At 38.3% G+C, this 21,607-nt stretch overlaps 2 long non-coding RNA genes across 8 annotated transcripts in view; one reads left to right on the top strand and one right to left on the bottom strand.

The window, feature by feature from the left end:
• Window positions 1–21,607, bottom strand: part of LOC139038281 (uncharacterized) — a 51,029-nt gene that overhangs the window by 17,927 nt on the left and 11,495 nt on the right. The window contains exons 1-3 of one of the 4 annotated variants that reach the window (XR_011491262.1): window positions 10,023–10,142; window positions 7,543–7,602; window positions 5,759–5,844 (exon numbers count right to left, since the gene is read on the bottom strand). This is a non-coding gene — a long non-coding RNA (uncharacterized lncRNA). Of the gene's footprint in view, window positions 1–5,758; window positions 5,845–7,542; window positions 7,603–10,022; window positions 10,143–21,607 lie in introns of those variants that run through there. The other 3 variants (XR_011491261.1, XR_011491264.1, XR_011491263.1) reach the window with 3 other exon arrangements.
• LOC139029604 (uncharacterized) lies at window positions 142–20,018 on the top strand. Of its 4 annotated transcripts, XR_011491260.1 has the most exons (7): window positions 142–273; window positions 1,496–1,595; window positions 12,601–12,685; window positions 14,104–14,144; window positions 15,185–15,266; window positions 17,343–17,482; window positions 19,642–20,018. It is a non-coding gene; the product is annotated as an uncharacterized lncRNA (long non-coding RNA). The 4 variants fall into 4 exon arrangements; XR_002318277.2 differs by lacking the exon at window positions 12,601–12,685; XR_002318279.2 differs by lacking the exons at window positions 12,601–12,685; window positions 15,185–15,266.

The raw sequence follows: 21,607 nt of genomic DNA, 5'->3' as shown, positions 1-21,607 counted from the left end.
AACCGTTAGCGCAGCCGTTAGAGCAACCGTTAGTGCAGCCGTTAGAGCAACCGTTAGCGCAGCAGTTAGCGCAACCGTTAGAGCCGCCGTTAGAGCAACCGTTAGTGCAGCCGTTAGAGCAACCGTTAGCGCAGCAGTTAGCGCAACCGTTAGAGCCGCCGTTAGAGGTCCCGCTCCGCGGCAGTCAGCAGGGCAGTGCTCTGGTGGCCGTGAGTGTAGTGAGGAGCAGTCAAGGCCTTCTGCCCTGGCCTTGCAGATCCTCAGGGCCAGCAGGTGAGTTGGAGGGCCTGGGGACAGGCTGAGGGAACCCCACCCGGGGCTCCTCTCCCCTCCCCGACTGATCACTTTTGTTTCTCCCCCGTGTTCTGTCCCCTGCCCCTCGGCCTCCCCCACTTTCTTTCTTTCTTTTTTAAACAAAGCAAAATACCGTGGAGGGTAGGCACTGGAGGTGCACTGGCCAGTTGCCCACTGGTTGGACCCAGGCATTGAAGCAGCAGTGAACCTCTGCCCCATCCCTACCTCAGTGACCTAATGGCGGCGGCAGTGTCCATGGGTCACAGCCCCTGGGACCTGGTCCTCATTTGGGCGGCCTGAGGGGAGGCTGAGTCTCGGGCGCCTGGTTCCCTCAGTGATGATGGCTGGGCAGGGTCTGGGCGCCTGGCACTGAGGGCTGAGATCTTCAGGAGGGTCTGGGCACTGGTGGGAGGACCCAGACTAGGTGTGGGTCCAATGGTCCAGGGCAGGGTGACTGGCTGATGCTGGAAACCTCTCTTTTTGGCTAGGGCTTGGACCTCAGAAAGCCTTGGGACCTTGCCCTTTCTTGTCAGAACAGAGAATAACATTTGTTTTGGTGGATGTTTCCAGAAACATCATGACCTGACTGTGACCTGACTTCAAAAACAAAGGATCTGACACCAGGAAGTTTGCAACCACTAACCATGCCCCTCCCTTACCTTTTCTTTAATAGGGCTTTGCTGAAAGCTTTTGTGGAGTTCCAAGGTTCTTAAGGCATGAGCCACCCATCTACTTTCGTGGCCCTGTCATAAACCTTTCTGTGCTCCAGATTCAGATGTTTTGGTATTGTTTGACTTCACTGTGCATTGGGCACATGGAGTTGCGTTTGATAACAAAGTCATAAAACAAGCAGCCACCATAATTAATTTAAAGCCTGTTTTGTTATATGACTCATCTTGGTAAACACACTTTTACAAGCCAAGATGCTCTTGTCAGTCTCTCACTTCTGAAAGTCAGCCTATTGGTTACAGATGCACTCCAATAGCATGCCTCTGAGTGGTACCCAATCAACAGTAGTTTAACCTGAGTAACCATGCTTCTATAGATGATGTTAACCCAATTATACCTCTGAGAGTTCACCAGTTCCTGAACTTCATGCTTTCCTAAATCCTTATATAATTGACAATGTATTCTGACAATGTGTCTGGCCAGCATCTCTTACTATCACAAACAATAAGTTAGCTTTGTCTTTTTATTTCAGATGTTGAGTGATGGCTTCATTGGACACTTTTGGAGGGTCCACCTAGATTCTTTTAAAGACCCTCATTTAGGAGCATTCCAGGGAACCCTGAGGCCAACAGGTACACTCACTGGGCACATTGTGCCAAAATTCTATTTACTCTTCAGATGTGTTGTCAAGTGAGTCAGTTTCAACAATAACCTCATCGCTGAGTAGTTTCACTGAGTTTGTATCACTAAATTTGTTATTCTAGGATTTGTAACCAAATATGTCTTTGTTTAGGCCTAGATCTTTGTATAGAGCAATTAGATCTTTTGGTTTGAGATGGACCATTTACTAAATTAAGCCTAAGTCTTTGTATAAGACCATTATACCTTTTGTTTTGGAGAAGTGCCATTTAAGAAATGGCTTTTTGCTATTAACCTACTTATTCTGCTGCTTGCCTTGCTTTTGGTGCTGTTTATTTCTTGTGTTTTGCTTTCTCCTAGGTTGGTTTGTTTTGTTTTTTCCCTTTTTTTAATTGGAGTATAGTTGTATACAATGTTCTGTTAGTTTCAGGTGTACGACAAAGTGAGTCAGCTATACATGTGTCCTCTCTTTTTTAGGTTCTAGTCCCATGTAGGTTATTGCAGAGTATTAGCGTTCCTTATGCTATACAGTTCCCAGGTGGTGTAGTGGTAATGAATCCACCTGCTAATGCAGGAGACTCAGGAGACACAGGTTTGATCCCTGGGTCAGGAAGATCCTCTGGAGGAGGGAATGGCAATTCACTCCAGTATTCTTGCCTGGAAAATTCCATGGACAGTGAAACCTGGCAGGCTACAGTCCATGGAGTTGCAAAGAGTAGTGTGTATATGCCAATCCCAGTCTTCCAATTTATCCTTCCCTGTACCCTTCCCCCTTGGTAACCATAAACTTGTTTTCTACAGCTGCAACTGGATTTCTGCTTTGAAAGCTTGTTGCTTTTGAAGTACAAGGGAGTGTTCCATAGGAAACAGCTGGGAGCATAAGCTTGATAAATTTTCAGTGCAAGCCAGACTTGAGGGCTAATTGTTGGAGGTCTGTTAGACCAACAATCAATTTGTGGAAAAAAAAAAAAAAGGTTTGTAAAACTTTGTCTGGGGTCCCCTATAAAACTTTCACAAAGTACTCTCTTGTTAATTTGTTCACTTTGTTCTAGCCATACTCAAGTGTCAAGGATTGTGTGGTTTTTGTCAACTTGACAATTCTAGTCTCTGCTTGGTTGGGGAACCCAAATACCCTTCAAAAGCTCACGCTGTAAACTGACTGTAGTGGCCTGTCTTCCCTGTGTGTTATGGGTTTGTCTCTGCCAAATCTCATCCTTCTCTTTGGAAGAGCTTCTATTTCTTTTAAGAAGCTCTATAATCTAACTTCTGTATTTTTCTGGGTAAACAGCAAAAAATTGTTTTGACTTAATAATGTCACATTTGACATGTTCAAAGCATTAAATTAATATCATTAAGAAGAACTTTAATAATATTAGGAGACAAAATACCTATAGTCAGATTCTTAAAGTGTCATGCTAAGACCTCAAAAAATTTCTAGCTCAAGGCAGTCTCTTTCAAAAACTTTGTAACCTTCTGAAACCTATTCATCTTGCATTTCTTTCTTATTTTTTACTCAGTTTTACTTGACCTTCTAGATGAGCTATTCGTTTTTGAGGGTTTTCTCAGGGAAAGAATAATTCTATTATAAAATTTCTAGATGAGAAGGTTGAGTTAAAATTCTTATCTAGAGCCAAGTTAAAGGATATAATTGAAGATCTTCCTAAACTTTGGAATACAGACAGAAATTTGTTACAGAATTTAGTATTTTGTTACACAGTTAACTTTCTCTATTACATATCTATACCAACTAGTTAGGCTAGTGCTTAGCCTCTCATGTAAAATGCTTAATAAGCTGAAAGGTAGGAAAGAAAAAATTTAAATCACTCAGTTATATAAATTTTAAAAAGTTGTCTCAAGAAAGCTATGCAAATTTAAAAATTGCCTATAATAAGAGAATTTCGGAAATAATATTTTAAGGGAAAAATTGTGAAAAGGTTTATATTGTTAACAAAACAAACGTGAAAAATATACTTCAGGAAATATTCTAGAAGCTGGAGTAAACCCACAACTAACATAGAGAGACAAGTCTTCTCTTGTAAATGGGATCAAATTTTAAATATGTAATTTAATGATAAAAAAGAAAGTGAAATGTAAAATTGCTAACCTAGAAAATAGTCAAGTTGTGGCTAGACACTGCCAGCGTCTTAGGAAGTAAAGGAGCAGAAGCGGTGTTTGACTTGCTAGTTAAAAAATAACTGGAGGGACTCCTTGGTGGCTGAGGCTCCATGCTCTCAGTGTCTGTGTGTGTGTGTGTGTTGGGGGGGGTTGGTCCTTGGTCTGGGAACTAACTCGCACGTGATACAACTAGAATCCTGTGTAGTAACGTAGACTCAGAGCCATCAGATAAATAAATGAATAAAAATAAATTATAAAAATAACTAAAAAAGCCTTCATTCCCTGAAAGATTGGGAGCCTGTGGTTAGGAATACCTGTAGATATTGCAAATACAATGGTAATTGAAAGAATCAATGTTTCATAGTCGCTAAGGAATGGTAAAGAATCTGCCTGAAATGTGGGAGACCTGGATTCAATCCGTGGGTAGGGAATATCCCCTGGAGAAGGGAATGGCTACCCACTCCAGTATTCTTGTCTGAGAAATCCCATGGACAGAGGAGCCTGGCGGGGTATGGTCCATGGGATTGTAAACAGTCAGACACAACTGAAGAGACTTAGCACACAAGGAATAGAGGGCTAATTATCCCAAATTGGTCCATTAATGTTACTCCAAAGGTGACATTAAGCGCCAGTATTTCCCTTTCCTTTTTCTAACCTCTCAAAGGGAATAATATTGCTTTTTTTGTTGCTATGGAGCCACTACATCTACCATTAATCTCATCAGATCCCTGAGAATAAAATTTTTAAGTTGTTTGAAATCTAACATAGGTTTTTTATAAGAAAGAAAAGAGAAGTTTTCACTTAAATTAAAAATACCTGACTGTGCCAGGTGGTGAAAGAAGATAAGACAAATTTGAGTGTATATAGTAAAGTATGGAAGGCATGGATTTATTGAAAGCACTAAAAGAATGGGAATATCTAAGAATCCTAAGTCCTTCCCTAAGTCCCAACCTGTTATTGATACCTTGGAATCATCAGAAAGGCATTCCTTCCTTCTCTATGACACAATTCCTATGAATATAGTAGGTAGGGATTTACTTTGCAAATGAAACTACCAGATAAAATGTACTTCAAAGGATTACTTTTAAAAATCCCAGAAAATTTCTTACAATAAATTATAGCTGGTATTGTTAATAATATACCTATACCATGTATGATTTAAGAACTCACTGAAGGAATAACTATGGTCTCAGAATCGCAACAGGCAAAAAATTCCATGGATGTGTGCTAAGTTGTGTCCGATTCTTTGCAATCCTATGGACTGTAGCCCACCATGCTCCTCTGTCCATGGGATTCTCCAGGCAAGAATACTGGAGTGGGTTACCATGTCCTCCTTCAGCGGATCTTCCCAACCCAGGGGTAGAACGCACATCTCTTACTTCTCCTGCATTAGCAGGTGGGTTCTTTACCACTAGCACCACCTGAAAAATTCCATGGACACAGATTTCAACAGACGCCTTAAAAGTCTTCCTGGATTATATAAACTTTTCTTTTTTTGTACAAACATGAGATAATTCACCTATATGGGTTTTAACACTTCAACATGACATACACTTAAGACCTAATGCCTATTATAAGGCCAATCCCTTATTACAGTAGCCAATGCTAGGTTAGTTGCCTCAGAACAGTCATGAACCTCAACTAAAATATATTAAAACATCTTCAGATCTTATACCATGATTACCTTCAAACCTGATGTTATTGTATGCAGTAACTCCTTGTTGCTAATGAAAAACACTCATATTTATACATAAGTTAGTAAGTTATAAGTACCAATATTTTCTTCATCTCATATTACTATCCACTGGAGAAATACTCTTATTCCAGCAACTCTACAGTAACTGTCTGATTGTGTTTTTGAAATTTGATGGCCAAATCAGTTTTTGGATACTTCAGTACTAATTGCTGATTTAATATTCTTTGTGGCTCAAAAACTAAGTACTGACAATATTATTTGCCAATGGGTTTTTTGTCTAAAAAAAGGTAGATCAGCAAACCAGACCAATGAACTAAAGTAGAGATTCCAGGAATAAACACTCACATTTATGGTCAAATAATCTTCAACATGGGTGCCAAGACCACTCAACAGGGAAAGGACATTCTCTTCAACAAATGGTATTGGGAAACCTGGATATCCATGTGCAAAAGAGTGAAGTTAGGCCTTAAACTTACATCATCTACAAAAATGAACACAACATGGATTCAAAAGACCAAACACTAACATTTCTAGAAGAAAACATAGGGGAGAAGCTTCATGACATTGGGCTTGGCAATAGTTTATTGGATATGACACAAGAGAAATCACAGGCAACAAAAGGAAAAATAGACAAATGGGATTACAGCGAACTTAAAAACTTTGTGCACCAAAGAACAGAATCAGCAGAGTGAAAAGGAAGAAAGTATTTGCAGATCATATATTTGATAAGGAATTAATATCCAGAATATATAAAGAACTTCTATAACTAAACAACAAAAAATAAGATAACCTGATTAAAAAATGGACAAAGGACTTCAATAGACATTTATCCAAAGATGATCTATGAATGCCTAACAAGTTTATGAAAAGATGTTCAGTATTACTAGTTATGATCATCACAGAGAAATGCAAATCAAAACCACGATGAGATATCACCTCACATCCATTATGATGGCAAATACAGATTTAAAAAACAGAAATAACAAATGTTGGTGAAAATGTGAAGAAAGTGAAACCCAGTGGATTATCGGTAGGATTGTAAAATGTGACAATTGCTAAGGAAAGCAGTATGAAGACTCCTCAAAAATTAAAAATAGAGCCATCATATGACACAATAGTTTCATTTCGGGGTATATAGCCAAAAGAATTGCAAGCAGAATCTGAAAGTGATGTTTGCACATCCATTTCATAACAGCATTATTCGTAAATAGCCAAAAGGTGGAAACAACCCAAGTGTCCATCAACAGATAAGTGAATAAACAAAATGTTTCGTGTACATACGTGAAAGTGAAAGTTGCTCAGCTGTGTCCGACTCTTTGTGACCCCATGGATTATACAGTTCATGGAATTCTCCAGGCCAGAATACTGGAGTGGGTAGCCTTTCCCTTCTCCAGGGGATCTTCTTAACCCAGTGGTCGAACCCAGGTCTCCCACATTGCAGGCAGATTCTTTTCCAGCTGAGCCACAAGGGAAGCCCAAGAATACTGGAGTGGGTAGCCTATCCTTTCTCCAGCAGATCTTCCCGACCCAGGATATCAAACTGGGGTCTCCTGCATTGAAGGCGGATTCCTTACCAACTGAGCTATCAGGGATGCCCTCCATGTACATATAAGGAATATTCAGTTCAGTTCAGTTCAGTCACTCCATTGTGTCTGACTCTGCGACCCCATGAATCGCAGCACTCCAGGCCTCCCTGTCTATCACCAACTCCCGGAGTTTAATAATAAGGAATATTATTCAGCCTTAAAAAGAAAGAAAATCCTATCACATGCAGATGAACCTTGAGGACATTATACTAAATAAAATAACCCAGCCACAAAATGACAAATACTGTATGTTTGCAGCTATATGAGATGTAAAGTAGTCAAATTCATACAAACAGAAAGTATAATGGTAGTTACTAGAGGCTGGGGGAAAGGGAAAAGAATTTGTTATTTTAATGGGCATGAGTTTTAAATTTGCAAGATGAAAACATTCTGGAGGTTGGTAAATATACATAACGCCACTGAACTAACTGTTAAAAATGATTAAGATGGTAAATTATGTTTTGTATTTTTTACCGTACAAAAAAGACCAGTCTTATTCTACAATAAGTTGACCATTTTCTCTTATAAAATCTAATTTCTTACCAAATTGATCAAGTTGTTCCAATGACTGAGCTTTGGCCCTCTCTAGGGCACTTCAAATAACTAAAATAAAATAATAAATACATAAATTAATAGCTAGTATTCTTTCAAAATAATTCACTTTTTAAAACTATAGAAAAAAAGAAGCTTTGAAATTTTAGATACTCTTTAAAAATAAACAACAGATGCATTACTTACTAGACATCTTCATGATGCCTAAAACAATTGCTGTAATAAATGTCAAAACTCAAAGAAAAAGAAGTATTATAGAATCTAGTACACCATGCTGTAGATAGTACAGAAATACTTTAGAAGTACTATTAAAATAATTTTAACAGAATAGAGCACTAAAACTGACTAAAGTCCTCATACAAGGACTTCATATAAAAAACAATAACAGGATAATAATAAGTTCATGGGGAAGTTCAAGAATTCCATAATGTAAATTATAAAATCTGGACCCCCAAATTCTTAAACACTAGGAATGATCTGTTATGAGCTCCATGAGGGTAAGACCTAGCAAAAACAGGTCTTAGAGCACCAGAAGGAATGTCAAATTGACATTTGCCAAAATTCTCCATGAACAAATCTGTCACAGTAGGGATAGATTTGCCATATTGAAACACCTTTCTCCTTTACTGGTTTAAGGTATTCTACTTTTGATTTAGCCTCTCCTATTCTCCTTCCTAGAAATAATAATTTGCCTAACTCTAGACCAGAGTTCATAAACCAAACCTGGCCTGCCACCTATTTTTGTAAATAAAATGAAGTTTTGGAAAATACAGAATTGGAAAACAGCCAAACTCATTTTTTTTTTTAACATATTGTCTATGGCTGCCTTAGTACTACAACATCAGAGTTGATTCATTGTGACAAATTGTATGTTTCACAAAGCTAAAAATATTTAATATCTAGCCTTTTACAGAGGAAGTTTACTGACCTTTGGCCTGAATAATTATCATCATGACTTTATAATTCAGCTCTTCAGAGCTGTTTTTAATTCAGTTATTTTAATGAATGATATAAGGGTATATTGCTCTAACTTTACCAATAATGATACTCTGTGCATTTAATACATAAATGAAGGAAAATGCCCTGCACAAGAAAAATTACAAAATGAAAACAATAACTTTGTGTCACACCATACTTAGAGACAATTATATTTGTAGCTCCATCAAAACTGAATTATTTCATGAATAGTGTTTTACTCTTTTTATAAAAGAATCAAGTTTTTCAATACCAATCTAGGACCAAGATAATTATTCTTTTGAATTATTAGGGTAATTCCAAAAGTATGATTCTTTTGGTAACCGGTGTCCAAGATGGTCCCTGATAATTCTCATTTCTTGATATTCATTCCCTTGTACATCCCTTGTACATAGTACCCCTCCTACATTGTATCAGGATTGGTCTATGTGACTGATAGAGTATGGCAATAGTGATAGTATGTCACTTCCAAAGTTAGGTTATAAAAGATGTGATATCTGCCTTGCTCTCTCTTATATCATTCACTCTAAAGGAAATTAGCTACTATGTTGTGAGCAACCCTATGGAGAGAGATGCCCATGCAGCAAAGAGTTGAGACATCCTGTCAATGGACAATGAGAAACCAAGGCCATCTTGGGAGTCTTCTTGGGAGCAGATCCTATACTCCTATTCAAACCTTCAGCAAACTGTAGCTTTGACTGACGTCTTGACTGCAACCTCAAGAGGAATACTGAACCAGAATCACCCTGATATGCTGCTCCCGGATTCTTGACGCTCAAACAACTGAATACTCTTGTTTTAAGCTGCCAAGTTTGAGATAATTTGTTACAGAACAATAGATAACTAACATAATCCAAACATCCTAGATGGACAGATCTTCTTTAAAAGAGTACAAAAGTATAAAACCTTTGATGGGGAGTGAATCCTGAGAATAATGATCCTACCCAGAGGAGTTAAACTACTAAAGGCATTTATCAAAAATATGTTCCATTACTTTGGCTAACATATTAAATAGTACATCCCCAACTCTGGGACACAACAAACCAGGTTAAATTCTTTAAACCCAGTAGTTATAAATAATAGAATGGCCTTGGATTTTCTTTTGGCCAACCAGGGAAGATTGTGAACCAGGAAGATTGCTAACACTATATGTTATACCCAAGTACTATAATTGATTTGCAATAATCCTTATCTAAACTAAAGGAAAGGTAACCTAACTATCTGAAATAGACTTGAGGATCTTTGAGACTTTTTTCATGATCAGGTCTGGGAAATTTGGGATCATGGTTTTGAAATGTCTTCCAATCTCTTCTAATTATACTTACTTGTCTCACTGTTGTTAAATGTGTATTTTCCAGAGTCTTAGATACTTGAGTACAGCCACTGTCCTTACAGATGATTCAAGAAATTGTTTAAAGACCAAACAAATGAACAGAATAAAATCTTGCTGATAGACATGTAAACTGAAAATAAAATTTCCACAGATGAAACCTCACCTTAAAGGAAAATCAACAATAGTGGTAAAGATCTGCACCATCCATGAAGGTTTCTCCTGAAGCTTTGATTGAATGACAATCAAAAGGAAGTACTGAAAATTAAGAAGTTCCCGTAAACTTAGAAAAAGACTGATTTTTGCCATTAACAAAGATAACAAGTAGCCACAAAACCAGTTGTAAACCCATTTACTCGGTCAAGAATAACTTGCCTCAGTAAGCCCCTCATGAAATCAACCTATCAGAGACAGAATCATTCCCATAAACACACCTCTGAGTGCCAACTAATCAACAACAGTCTCACCTGAGTAGCAATGGACTACAGTTGATGTCAACCAACTTAGACCCATGAAAATTTGACAATTCCTGGCACTTCATGTTCCCTCCAAAAAAGACCCTTTATAAGGTCACCAGTTTGCTCTGCTTGAGAGACTATGACCAGCAATACATTCAGCTTTGTCTTTTTATTTCACATATTGAGTGGCGGTCTTAACATCCTTTGGCAAACTCTCCTGTTTCCTTGATAATTCTGTAAAGTAAAAGTGTTAGTCACTCAATTATGTCCAGCTGTTTGCCACCCCATGGACTGTATAGCCCACAAGGTCCCTCTGTCCATGGATTTCTCCAGGCAAGAATGCTAGAGTGGGTAGCCATTCCCTTTTCCAGGGGATCTTCCCAATCCAGGGATCAGATCCAGGTCTGTATTTCAGGTGGCTCTTTACCATCTGAGCCACCAGGGAACCGCTTCCCATTTAACAGTAGTGATAGTGATAAGTAATGATGAGGAGGAGGAGGATGATGTAAGCTCGACTTATTCCATCCCTTGTACTACACTAAGGGCTTCACATGCATTATCTCAGTAACTGAGGACTGCCAGTGATAGCTGACTACCAACACTTTTTAGATTTTCAGGAAGCTCTCAGACCTAAAGAAGTTATCAGCCTGGCTTATTCAGGGCACCAGTCATTTGCTTTCAATCCCCTGCTCACCCTTCCCCTGTTCTGCTCAGTATCATAGAGGACTGACTCCTACAGACTGAGTTTTCCAGGCTCTTCTGTCTGCTGACTTAAAATTCAGTTCTGCTAATGGGAATCTGGAGTGAAAGATGAAAGGCAGGAAGAGAGGAAGGGAGGAAGGGAGAATGCAGGGGTATCTCTCCTCCAGCAATAGCTGTTTCCTTCCATTGCTCCTGCACCTTTGAATGGGTTTTCCTTGGTGGTCATTACTCACATTATTCTGTTTGAAATACCTAGAGCACTTTCTGCTTTTCTGAATCTTTATTGATACAATCAGAAAGAACTGGTGGTAAAAAATATACCAGGTAGATTTGAGAGACTTGAGATTTAATGTTTCTAAATTACTTGTGACCTTGAAAAAAATTAGTTTGTTGTTGCAGTTTTGCTATCTGTGTAAGACAATAGCTCATTTTATTGTCCCCACTATCCCACTGAACTAAAATCTTCTATAATGCTTGGCTTACAGAAATTGGTTAAACATTTGTAAGAGACAGCTTTTCTCTTCTTCCATATAACAGCACTATGAATAGATTTAATGGCCTTGATTACATCTAGAAATATAGCTATTCCCTTAATCAGGTGAAATATATAAAATATCATTTTCTGTGAACAGGGCAAGCTAGATAATTTGAGGGGCCCAGTGCAAAATGAAAAAGTAGGCTCATGTTGAAAAAGGCAAAAAAAAAAGTGCCATTAAAAGTATTACAAATAAAGCTTTTCTTTTAAAAACACTTTGTTACTTATAAAATACAACAGAGGTAATAATGGTATATGAGTAACAATATAACTCACAAAGTACAAAAGATGTTTTTGATGCCATAATTTTATATAAAACAATAAATATAATAATACTTTATCAATGTGGTATCTTAATCATAATTTTGTGGCTTTCTTTTAGGAAAATTCATTTTAAATGTTCTTAAAATATATACCTTTAGCAATTTTATTTTCAATTGATACAATCCAAAGAAACATTACTTGCCCTTGAAAAATGAAAAGTTGAAAACAATTTTTGATAATTTTACATTTTGACAAGGATCCTTCTGCTGATGCAATTGTTGAAGCTATTAAGAGTATTTTATAATCTATTTTATAGACAATATTTGGGATAAGTTTCTGATAAATTATTTTGAAATAAAAATTTTAGCACCTATAGAGCTAATGAGCTCCATGGAATATTTTTTCTAAAAATATTTCATTCTTCATACAAAATATTTTTGTGTAAGTTGAAATTTAATTAAAAATGTAAATTTATACAATGGCATTTTAATATTTCCTCTGACATTTCTTGTAACTTGTGGAGGCTGTACAAAGAAACCAAATGTGACTTCATAATTTGTATAAAATTTAAAGTGATTGCTTATGCATTCTATCCATGCATGTTCAACTATAAGAAAATAATTTTTAATTAGCTTCCTCATTAATAATTTGTTCATCTGAAGCTTCATAGTAAGTACTATACCTTCCCATCAAATGTCTTGATCTTTAAATTTGTTTTCTAAGTCTGGGGGTATGTGCTTTGCAGTATTGAAGCTGTTTTCAAAACCTGAAATTCTTTTTTTTAGGGAACAAATTTATTTTGATTTTTCTGAAAATCAGGAGCTATTAAACACAAGTTGACTATCTGGCCATACCAAAAGCAAAATACAGGTAAAAATCACATTGAGAAATCATGTTTAACCGTAAAGAAACATATTTTAAAATATCAAATTTAACACTCCTTCTTCTGTAAAGCAAAACAAGTTTGCTAAACCACAACATTGAAGTGGAGTTTAACTGACATAGTTTTTTTAAATAGAAATTAAAGGAGAAAAAACACTTCATTTCTACCCCGGAATCCCGTCATTTATAAAATAACATGCTCAAATGTTAGTGAAAATAAACAGTTAGTAAACCTGAAAATAAATCTTTCAATGAATGAATTCAGACTCTAACAGAACACAGTACCACCTCATATTTGCAGAAAAATAGCTTTTGTCACATTTAGGTCTTATCAAACACAAATAAATAAAAATGAGGATTAAAAACAAGCTACTGAATCAAAATCTTTCTGTACAGTAGCAACTGTCACAAAATAAAATGAACCTAGTTCCACAGAGTTGTATGCATAGGGCCAATTTTATTCCTAGAGTCCTGGAGTCCTGTACTATCAAAATAGAAGTATCTTTGTCCTGGAAAAAGTCTGATGAAGGCACCAAAATCTTATTATCTGTGTTCCCCCAATGATACTTAGAATGCCCTTATCATCCTTTCAAGATAACTTCAACTTATTAAGAGTTAACATTCGAGAAATCTTTAAGTAAGTGCCAGCCTCTTCTGCATAACAAGGCCCTTTCTATTCTCTTTGTGTGGGTGTGTATGCTCAGTAGCCTCCACTCTTCCTGAACCCAGGGGCTGCAGCCCGCCAGACTCCACTGTCCATGGAATTTTCCAGGCAAGAATACTGGAGCGGGTTGCTGTTTCCTTCTCCAGGGAAAACCTGGGATTCTAAACACTTCAAAAGATTGCCATGACTCCCTGACCTGCTTTCTTGCAGTGTTCATATGTACAGTTCTATTTTGTAATAATTTACTGACAAAATTTACTGCCTATGTGCTGGCAGCTCCTGTCCCAGCCTCAGGCCAGCGTTAATATTTGTGCAGATGCCCCAGTCAGGCTCTGGGACGAAGGGGTGAGAGCCCCCACCGTGGGTCCCAGAGGTACCTGTGTGCAGACACCTTCCTTTGTCACATGGCTGTGGTCACTGCTGCCGTGGCTGCTGCCTTTGCACTCAAGTTGCCATCGTTGCTGCCAGTTTGGGCCTAGGTTCTGGCCTGACAGACTTGTTTAGGAAAATAGAATGCTTTTTTGCACCTAAGGTCTTGAAAAGTTGAGCCAAAATACTGCAGAAGAAGAGCCTGGGATGCATAGCTTTATAAAATCACTCGCTAGCACTAGTAGGTGTAAAATCATGGGATGGCAGACACAGAGCTCCCGGTGCCAATGGGAACCCTTAACAGTGCTAGGGGGCCCATGAGAATGCACACAATTGTTTCCAAGATATTCTAACAATATAATTAATGTTATAGGTGACTGAGAATCTTCCGGAAGCAATGATGCAGGAAGATTGGTGAGTTTGGAGCCAAATCTATCCAAAGGTGCATTTTTGGATGAAAACTAGAGAGAAATAATTTTGTGTTGACTTAAATATATACTTCCCCCAGACTATGATATTTCTTTATCTTGAAATATGTGACCACTTTGAAAGAATGAGAGTTTATTTATATGCATATGTGCCATTCTAGTACCTCTTGAAGATTCTACAAGATTCATCCATCTTAGGTGTAAAATATGTTGCAGTACTTTTCACAGTGGCATATTGAAAACACTTTTCATTATGTAGAATTTCAAATATATGCGAAACTAGAACATAATGTACCCCTGTTATGTATAATGTATAATAAGGGGTTCAGTATAATGGACCCCTCTTATGTACCCACATCCAGCTTCAATAATTTCATGACTGAGTTTTTTATCTGTACCTTCACACATTTTCCTCAATTCTAGATTATTCCCAGACATATAATTTTATCTACAAAAATTTCAATATGTACCTTTAAAGAATTAGATACCATTATTTCTGGCTTTCCTGGTGGCTCAGATGATAAAGAATTCGCCTGCAATGCAGGAGACCTGGGTTCGATCCCTGGGTTAGGAAGATCCCCTGGAGAAGGGAATGGCTACCCATTCCAGTATTCTTGCCTGGAAAATTACACGGACAGAGGAGCCTGGCAGGCTACAGTCCATTGGGTCTCAAAGAGTCGGACACTACTGAACGACTAACATTTTCACTTTCACTTTCACCATTATTTCACCTTAAATTTAACAATAGTTATTAGCATTATAATATACTTACAGCTGGACTTCCCTGGTGGCTCAGACAGTAAAGCGTGTCTACAATGCGGGAGACCCGGGTTTGATCCCTGGGTTGGGAAGATCCCCTGGAGAAGGAAATGGCAACCCACTCCAGCTACTCTTGCCTGGAAAATCCCATGGATGGAGGAGCCTGGTAGGCTGCAGTCCATGGGGTCGCTATGAGTCAGACACGACTGAGCAACTTCACTATATACTTATAGTTATTATTTACATTTGTCTCTCTTGTTTCATTAGGTGGTTTGGGGATAACAGTTTTGAGAGGATTGCAGAAAGGGCGTCCCAGAAACAAAGGGACAAGTGACCAGTGAGAGTATAGGTATGTTTGCAGGATTCATTTGCCCTTGGCTATTCTCACATGAATCAGTTTTAAAACCAGGACTTGGACCAAAACAATTTATCCTGTTTGATGATTTGGCAGAATCAACCAGGAACATTTTTTTGACAAGGTGAACATATTTCCTCTCATAGAACTGCATTATCTAGAGGTAGCAATTTTTTTTTTTAAAACCAAGGCTGTCTGTGAAAAAGGGAAAAGAGAGACCTCTTTAAAGATCTTGCCCTTTCACAAAAATCTCAGTTGCTCTTTTCACAACCCTAAAAATGGAATTATGGCATAAAATAAGGGAAAAATTACTCTCAGTTGTTCTAAATGGTTATAAGGCACTGTCCATTATTTTACTTTTGCTTTATTTTTGCTATATGACTTGTCAGGTTTGGGAGGGAATAAAATATGTTCTTGAAATCTGTGGTAATAGATATTTTTTTGATATTTTGATATTTGATACAACTTAAGATGCCATTGACTGTACCATTATGTACCATTAAAAAGTGGGAAAAATCCTATCGACTAAACTGTAACACAACATAAAATTCATTCCAATTTCAGAGATGTTAAAATGTGAAAATGAATGTGCATTTTAGAATCTATGATATATGGCATTTATTGAGTGCCTTTTATAGAACAAGTTCTGTTCCTGATCCTTGACAAAGATTATCTAAATTAATTATTACAAAAAACCTAGTCACATGGGTATCCCTACCTTCAGTTTAGAGATGAGGAAAGTAAAGCCCAAAGAAGCTAAAAACATTGGCTAAAGATCACAGAATTAGCAATTGGAACAAGTTCATCACACCTTCCTCTTCTCAGACTTCTGTTCTTGCTCTGAAACTCCAGTCAAGCTATGCTTTGATAAATTGTGGCCCTCTTGGGTATTTGCAGCATGTGGCCTGTTTTCACCCTGGGCACTTTTCATTTATGGCAGACACTTATAAGACCTTCATATGAGGCAAAGCCTCATCCTGCCCGAACTCAGATGGGGAAGCCCAGTTAGAACCTCAGTTTTATCACCTGGGCAGAATGGTGGAGGCCAGAGGAAGCTGTAGCTCGGTGGGTCTGTGGATCCTCAGGGCTTGAGAGCAGGTTCCCCAGACACTCGACCTGCAACAGCATACCAACTCCAAGTGCCAGCTCTCACTCTCACAGGCGAATTGCCAGGGTCCAGAGTGTTGGGTGGTCTCTGGGGCTGAGGCTGAACTGCAAGGGCTAGAGAAGGACAGCTGTCACATTCTTCACTTAAGATAGAACCAGGTGAAGTTAGACAGGCAGCTGTGGGATGTAGGCTGGATGGTCCTTTTCTTGCTACTTTTCTGCTTATGTTTCCTACCTCCTCTCTTTTGTGTTTAAGCCCCACTCAGGTTTTTATTAACTTTGTGGCTATAGGGCAAGTAATTTAACCTCTGTTATCTTCAGTTAAGTATTTTAAAATAGAAATATCATACATTGGTTGTGAGGATTAAGATACACTGATTGCCAAGTTAGTCTCAATACACATTAGCTGTTCTTCCTTGCATTCTCACAGGCCATAAATTAAATGCCATTTGTACCATTATCTACCGTTCTGCCACCTTAACAAGATAGTAATGATAATAATTTATACATAGTATATATAATAATATATGTATGTGTATATATACATATATATTATATATATTATATACATATATATATATAATAATTTTCCCTAAAAGTTGTTCTGTCATTACCCTATTATCTCAGCTGATTTTCCAACAATCCATTGAAGTGGCTAGCAAAATATTCTCTTTGAAAATTTCAGTTAAATAGTAACATTTAATAGTAACAGTAATAGTCATTGGGCTTCCTGGTGGCTCAGATGGTAAAGAATCTGCCTGCAATGCAGGAGACCAGGTCGAGCCCTGGGTCAGGAAGATTCCCCTGGAGAAGAGAATGGCAACCCACTCCAGTATTCTTGCCTGGAGAATTCCATGGACAAAGGAGCCTGGCAGGCTACAGTCCATGGGGTCGCAAAGAGTTAGACACAACTAAGCAACTAACAATAGTAACAAAAATATTTTTTAAATTTGTCTATTGCAGAGAGTAAAGAAGAAACTTGATATATTGATGGAAAGTCTAAACTTGTCTAAACTTGCTTGTCTGAAGCAGAGGAGAGATGTCAGTGAATAGATGATTGAGGATAGTTTGAATTATACCCTGAGTACTATTATACTAAAAATGTAAGCATTACTGAACTTGTAAATTATTGCTTGAGTAATATAAAAGATCTTTTGGGGTACACATTTGAATGCCAGATGGTTCTTGACTGTCCAAAAAGTGGTTCCCTTGGTGTTTAGATAGGATCTTCAGCTTACAAGTCTTGGGTGTGTATCTTTTTTTAAAAAATTTATTTTATTTATTTATTTTTTTGGGTGTGTATCCTGTGTGCTTGTGCTCAGTCGTGTCCATCTCTTTGTGACCCTGTGGACTGTCACCCCTCAGGCTCTTCTGTCCATGGGATTTTTCAGGCAAGAGTACTAGAGTGGGTTGCCATATCCTCTTCCAGGGGATCTTCCCAACCCAGGAATCAAACTTGCATGTCCTGCATTGCAGGTGGATTCTTTACTTGCTGCTCAGGGAAGCCCTGCTTATATATGTCTGATATCCCTGATAGAGTTTCTGCCAAGAGGTATTATGTATCCAATTGTAATAGAATGCTAAAATACCTTCTAGTAAAACAGTTCTTTCATGTTTTTAAAATGCTCTTGGCTATTTCTAGTCTAAACAACTGAGGCACACACTTAGGGAAAAGCAAAGCATATCTAACACATAATCTGGCTGAGAGCAGAACTCCTAGGAAATGAGATACTCAACAGTGAAACACTTGTCTTTAATGTGAGACTTCTCTTTGTTTGAAGGTGAACTACTTGGATGAATTGTTTTAGTAATGTATTTGTAAAGAAAATATTTAACCCTTTTTCTCAAGGAAGCCCATAAAGTAGGGTTTGTTGTTGTTCTTTAGTCGTAAGATGTGTCTGACTCTTTGTGACCCCATGGACTGAAGCCTCCGGCGCCCCTGTCCTCTACTATCTCCTGGAGTTTGCTCAAAATAAAGTAGGGTAATAGCTCCAAATGCAAAAGCTTCAGAATAACATATTAAATGTTCTGTTTGATGATGTAAATGTAGTATTTCAAAAAGCTAATGAAAAAAATTCCGCTGTATCTGGATTTAGATTGTCCTTTGCCTGATGTGTCAGTGGAGTTAGGTGTCTTTTTTTCCCCTAAGAAGTGTCTGTAAAAGTCCAGGAACCACAGCAGGAAGGTCATGTGGGCCTGGACTTCCTTTCACCTCAAGACCAAAGGAGTGGGATCTGTAATATGGATATAGACAAGCTTGAAGCAGCATTAGATGGCTTGGGCGATTGGTGTTCTACCCCGGAGTTAAGATGGTATAACCTTGATTTGGGGCAGTGTTTGAAGACTCACATGCTTGCCCTAGGTATCTTTGATACAAGGAAGGTATTACCATGAAGGAAATGGGTGCACCTGACATCCAGAGATGGGGAAGGGAAGGGCCTTGGCTGGGGAGAGGTTTTCCTTCTTCCTTGGGGGCAAAGAGGGACTTGAGCTTGGAGTCTGAAACGTGGAGGTATCTAAGGATTCCTGTGGGTAGAGTGTACACAGCTGGCTCCTACCGCCATCAGGAAAGGACCTGTGAGAGCTGAGAGAAGATAGTGAACTTGTGTTTGGGCTGTGACTCTCAGAGTAACCATCTTTAGTCATAGCTGTGGGCTGCCTTCCTGCTGTATTTCTGTTCTAATCTTTCAGTGAAGCCTTATTTGAAGGGATGGCTCCTTCTGAGATTGTCTTGGGGCATTGCAGAGGGCTCTGTGTCCATCTTGAGGTTGAACAGTAACTGGGAAGGCAAAGGCAGCCTGGGACAGCTGGCGAGGTGTGGGCAAACATGCTATACGCAAAGTAGAGCCATTATCCAGAGAGCAGCTGGCTCGGGGAGTCCCAGGGTTTGTGGACGCTGTCATCACTGCTGCCCTTGAGAGGGCGGCCCAGTGAAGGATGAGACTTTCTGCTTTTATAGGGATGTGGGCCAGGGTTATTTGGATGTGGAAAAGAAGGCCGACTCCCGAAAGGTGGAGAACCTAGAGGAATATTTGAGTTGTACAGCCTTCAGTAATCAACTCAGATACCTTCTCTAAGTCTTCACGGACTGGGTTGTGCGTTTAGCATCCTTCTTAGTGATCCGTTAGCACCCTGGGTGCTATTATTTATGCAAATAATAATAACAACTAACACTTATTGAATGCTTACATTGTGCCAAACAGTGAATTAAGTGCTTTACATGACTTTTCTCATTCAGGACTTTGTTATCCCCATTTTTCAGATGAGGAAACCGAAATTGGGAGAAGTTATGTGGATTTGCCTCACATCCCACGGCTAGGAATTCATGGAGTAGAATTTGAGCCTCAATGGTCTGTCCCAGAACTCATGCATGCAGGAGTTAGAATGTACTCATTTAATGTCTCTATTCACTTAAAAAAATACTATCCCTTTTCTTAGAATTGTATCTGTTTTTTGTCTGTATACTCCTATCTAGTGCCAGGTATATAAGAAATGTTTGGCAGATATTTATGGAAAGGTTGAATGGATGACAGACCCTAAAGAGCACAATTACATACTGAAGCTCTTGGCATATAATAATTACTTAATAAATGTTAGCTATTATTATAATTTTTAGGAATAAAAATACATTTAAAAGAACAGTTGTGCATCATACACCTCATTTTTTCAAATTTTTAATTGCATATTTCTATCCAATTTTAGAAAGTAGTGAACACTTAATTTCTATGCAGTATTTTGAATATATAGGAGTTAATTGTCATTTTTGATGGAGTTTTTCCCTTGAAATTTGAGCTGTGTTTTCTTGAAATATGAATTTAGTTGAGTAGGAAAGAGAGCTGCTGCAAGTTCAATTTAAACAATCTACAATGTGAGAATATAGATGACATTAAATGTGAAAGAGTTTCTTATCATATGCTTCCAGCCACCACAGCCTGAGGACAAAAGCCAACTGTCAGGTTAGAAGAATATTGTGATTTTTGTATAATAATACAAGCCTCAAGTTTTTTCATTTTTTGGCTTCATAGTCAATCCGTTCCCCTTATTCTTACTACAAAAGTATCTAAATTGATTTAAAGTTTTGTAACTGGAATATTGTACTATGGTGCCAATTTACTTATGGCTTTGAAATATCCTGATGTGGATATCTTTGAGGAGGTAGGTAGACTGAATGAATTATATTATTGTTGTTGTTGTTTTTATTGTTATTTTTTATCCTTTATCCATTTGTGGCAGAGCCTGCTTATTGCACATCACAATATCCATACTCTTTCCTCCTGAGTAATATAATCCTGTATTTATGTGGGGATGATACATCCAGCTACAGGACAGCCTCCCTTGCAACAAACTGTGAATGTGATTATGGTATGAAATTCTATTAGTGATATATAAATGGGAAAACTGTGATTTATATCTGAAAAGTCTCCTTAAAAGGGAGAGAGTAGACTCTTTATTTTCTGAAACGTGAATATAATGGTTGGAGCTCCAGCAACTAGTTTGAACCAGGAGGTGACCTGTCGAATGGCAGCGAAGAATGGCAAAGCAACAGTGAAGAAAGATCTTGGCTCTCTAACACTTGGAGACTCTGTACTGGCCAAGAACTGCCAATTTCTGGCCATTATACAAAAGAGGTAACTCAGATGGTAAAGAATCTGCCTGTCATGTGGACAGAGACCTGAATTTGATCCCTGGTTAGAGAAGATCCCATGGAGAAATGGCAACCAGCTCCAGTGTTCTTGCCTGGAAAATCCCATGGCGAGTGAATCCCACAGGCTACTGTCAATAGGGACTCAAAGAGCTGGACATGACTGAGTGCACCCACACACATATGAAAGAGGTACAAACTTTCTTATTTCCACCATCACTTTGGATTGCTCTGTTATATACAGCCAAACCTATTCCTAATACATATCCTGAGGAAATCAGAAAAACTTTAAGAGAAGTTTTTCTGTATCAGTGTATTAAAGTACTTCCATTGTAGGATGCTTTGTTTCTGTTCACCTCTAGCTTGTTAGTCCTACCTTCCTTCCTTCAATAATCTTTTAGGCTGACCATTAAGATGTCAGCTGTTTTGAGGACTCTTATTATGTGTGTTAGTCGCTCAGTCATGTCTGACTCTTTGAGACCCCATGGACTGTCGCCTGCCCTCTGTCCATGGAATTCTCCAGGCAAGAATACTGGAGTGGGTAGCTATTCTCTTCTCCAGGGGAATCTTCCCGATCCAGGGATTG

Source organism: Odocoileus virginianus, chromosome 14 (assembly GCF_023699985.2).
Source record: "Odocoileus virginianus isolate 20LAN1187 ecotype Illinois chromosome 14, Ovbor_1.2, whole genome shotgun sequence".
NCBI classification, from domain to species: Eukaryota; Metazoa; Chordata; class Mammalia; order Artiodactyla; family Cervidae; genus Odocoileus; species Odocoileus virginianus.
The sequence above is the reverse complement of the archived record's forward strand: the minus strand, read 5'-3'. Positions and strand labels throughout refer to the sequence as shown.